The sequence below is a fragment of the Sinocyclocheilus grahami genome, unplaced genomic scaffold (assembly GCF_001515645.1).
Source record: "Sinocyclocheilus grahami isolate Dianchi unplaced genomic scaffold, SAMN03320097.WGS_v1.1 scaffold861.1, whole genome shotgun sequence".
Taxonomy (NCBI): domain Eukaryota; kingdom Metazoa; phylum Chordata; class Actinopteri; order Cypriniformes; family Cyprinidae; genus Sinocyclocheilus; species Sinocyclocheilus grahami.
The window spans coordinates 97,997-101,747 of NW_015506040.1; the positions used below are offsets into that span (position 1 = coordinate 97,997).

The window sequence follows — 3,751 nt, forward strand, 5'->3', positions numbered from 1 at the left end:
TATCGCACCATAAACCTGCTATCAAAAGTGATAATTTGAAGTTAACTTTTCCAACTTTCGGAAGACCCTCAGATGACTCTGACCCACTGTTATATTTAACACGCTGTCAGGACTTTTTGGCTTTGTACCCCTTGGATGAAATTGATGTTTTGGCCACCTTCCACACTGTCCTGTATGGTATGGCACGTGATTGGTGGGAAGTTGCTCGATCTTCCATTAGTACCTAGAGTGAGTTTGAATCCGCTTTCCTCTCCGCCTTCCTTTCGGAAGATTATGAAGATGAGCTGGCAGAGCGAGTTAGGACTAAAACACAGGGAGAAAAAGAATCAATCAGAGACTTTCCCTTCACTTACAGAGCTTTATGTAAACGTTGGAAACCAACTCTAACTGAGAGCGCGTTAGTAAAAATGATCCTCAAGAACATCAAACCTTACCTCGCCAGCCAACTTCACAGCCGTGTAAACACTGTGGATGAGGTAGTGAAACTAGGCTTTCAGTTGGAAAAAGACCATGCACAACAGTTACACTACGAAGGACGCATAACAACTCAACCCCCACCACCACAAAGACTCGCCTCAAATCGACCTGCTGAAAAACCTCCAGTACCTTTAGTATGGACAAGTACACAGATCATACTTCATGACCAAGTTTTCACTGTACGAGCTGTCATTCTCACCTCCAAATCCCTGGCTTACTATGTAGTCTTAGGCTTGGACTTCATCTTTTCCATTGGCCTGCAAATAAATGTAGCAGGTAGGAAGTATTCATTTAAGGTAGCCAAGCAAGCTAGGTAGCCTTTTCAACTGGGCCAAGCTAGTGTTCCAGTTGTAAGACCCTCACAGCTGAACAGGAGACAATGCAAGAAAAATTCAAACCAGACCCTTTTGTTGTTCAGTTCTATTCCTCCACCACAATTTCCATTAGTATCATCAGATATAATGGATGACCAAACATTGATAGCTGCAGCAGTATCAAGTGCCCACCTATCATCAGAAAGAAAACAGCAGTTATTGCACCTTCTCACATCAAATCCCAAGGTTTGTACTCACCAGCTTGGAAGGAGCTGTTGAGGTATGGAAACAAATGTGTTAAGAGGCAGGGAATGTTTCAGACTATTCTTCAGCACTGTCTCTACACCACTCATCCTGTACCCATTAAACAACGTGCCTATTGCTTGACACCGGAAAAAAAGGCTGTTGTGAAGGAACAGTTAAAGGAAATGTTGGAAAAGGGCATTGTGGAACCTTCACATTCTGCCTGGGCCTCACCTATTGTGTTAGTCCCCAAAAAAGATTAATTAAAAGTTAATTAAGAGTCCCTCTCAGGTGCAGCCATATTTTCCACCATAGATTTAAATAGTGGCTATTGGCAGGTAACTATGAACCCAGAGAGCAAGTCTAGAACTGCCTTCATCACTTCCTCAGGCCTGTATGAATTTACTGTTATGCCTTTTGGGTTGAAAAACGCTCCAGCAACATTCCAGAGGTTTTGGGGGAGTTACAAGGAAAGATCTGCTTCATGTATATTGATGATATCATTATATACTCACCCTCTCTGTCGCAGCATTTTCATGATCTCCAAACCGTCCTTTCCCATCTACAGTCCGCAGGTTTGACCATCAACCTGAAAAAGAGTAAATTTTGTCTTCAGGAGTTAACTTTTCTCGGACATGTGGTCAGCCTAAAAGGTGTTTCAGCAGATCCCAACAAAGTGGAAGCTATCAGATCTTACCCAGTGCCTAAGAATCTGAAAGAAGTTCAGCGTTTTCTTGGGTTGGCCGGCTGGTATCATCGCTTTGTACCCCATTTCTCCCACATTGCTGAACCCATCAATGCCCTAAAGAAAAAATAACATAAGTTTGAGTGGACACCTCAGTGTCAACAAGCCTTCAATCGGTTACAAGCATGTCTGACTTCACCCCCCATCCTGGGCCATCCTGCTCTTAAGTTCCCATTTGTGGTATACACAGATGCCAGTTATATTAATACTATAGAGCAATACTAACCCAGCGAAAAGAACCAGGCCAGGAAGTGGTTATTGCTTATGCTAGTCAAGCTTTGAACAAAGCTGAAACACATTATTCCACTACTGAAAAAGAATGCCTTGCCGTGGTTTGGGCTTTAGAAAGGTGGCAACAATATCTCGAACCAAAATTATTCACCATTGTCACAGACCATTCAGCACTGCAGTGGGTGATGAATTCCACTAGGACAACTAGCCATCTGATCCGTTGGGCTCTTCGTCTGCAAAAGTTTGACTTTGTGGTTGAATACCGAAAGGGAAAACTCAATGAAGCACCAGATGCTTTATCCCGAATTCACTCCGTACCTGGATGCCATGTGTACTCCACTCAGAAGGAGGAACCTGGACTTCCAGTTTCAGCGATCGACATCTGGGAAGAACAACATAAAGATCCAGAAATTACCAAGCTGTTTCAGTCTCTAGCAGAAAAATGTATTTTCTAAGCAAGACCAATATTAAATAATTGAAGACAAATTGTATCACCGAACTCATCTGGCAAACGGACAAGTTCATTATAGAATCTATGGTCCTGCTACCCTTATCCCAAACATTCTACAACAGTATCATGCGCACCCGTTAAGTGGTCACCTAGGAATTTACAAAACTTACCAGAGAGTACATCAAGTTGCCTTCTGGCCAGCCATGTGGACATCGGTGAAACAATATGAGATTGTCTCATTGTCTCACTGATATAATATCAGTCTCATTGAGATATCAGCATTGTCTTAAGATGTCTTCAGTTTTATTTGAGGAGAAACGTTAAACTTTTACTAATATTGTAAATACTAAAACTATAATTTAAATAGCATTAAATATTTCAGAATATCAAGGGTTACTAGTTTAAATGTTTAAATGTATCTTCAATGTCCAGCATTATATATACACCACATTTTCCAAACACACTAGAAAGGACTTACAAGTGCAAGATGTTTAGTATAAGAGCAATACCTTTTTTTAGCAAATGTAACACTAGTGCCCCAGTGTTTTTATTTTATTTATTTTTGCTTTGTTTAATATTAAAAGTGTGTCTTGTACAGCCCATTTTTTCAATAAAACACTGTCTACATAAAACAACTTCAAATATGACAATGCATGTATTGTCTTTGATTGAAATGGTGTAGATAAATGGCATTGAAGCTAACCAGAGGGAAGAAAAATAAAATAAAAAAGAGATCTCTTTACCATTTCAAATATTTCTCCTAGACAGAAATGAGGTTACCTTAAGATTGAATGGAAACTTTTGCTTGAGTCTCCTGATTCTCAGACGTGTCTCCTGAGACAAAAACTCTTTAAAGCTTTAGAAGAGATCTCAACAACATCACACACTGTTCTCAGATATTTCTCCTTAGCTAGAGACTCTGGATCTCTCACATTTGTCTCTTTTAAAGCCTTAGAAGAGATCTCAACAACATCACACACTGTTCTCAGATATTTCTCCTTAGCTAGAGACTCTGGATCTCTCACATTTGTCTCTTTTAAAGCCTTAGAAGAGATCTCAACAACATCACACACTGTTCTCAGATATTTCTCCTTAGCTAGAGACTCTGGATCTCTCACATTTGTCTCTTTTAAAGCCTTAGAAGAGATCTCAAATACTTTACACACTGTGCTCAGATTTTTGTCCTACACTAAAGACTCGAGAGCTCTCACGTTTGTCTCCTCTAAATTTCAGAAGTGATGTCAGTAACTTTACAAAGTGTGCACCAAGTCAAATGCCTCAATATGAGCT

General features: G+C 40.2%; 1 long non-coding RNA gene across 1 annotated transcript; it reads right to left on the reverse strand.

Moving 5' to 3' along the window:
• Window positions 1-1,520: 1,520 nt before the first annotated feature.
• Window positions 1,521-2,293, reverse strand: LOC107563197 (uncharacterized). Its single transcript, XR_001606080.1, has 3 exons — window positions 2,162-2,293; window positions 1,732-1,836; window positions 1,521-1,623 (listed from the first exon to the last, which is right to left on the reverse strand). It is a non-coding gene; the product is annotated as an uncharacterized lncRNA (long non-coding RNA).
• Window positions 2,294-3,751: the final 1,458 nt, after the last annotated feature.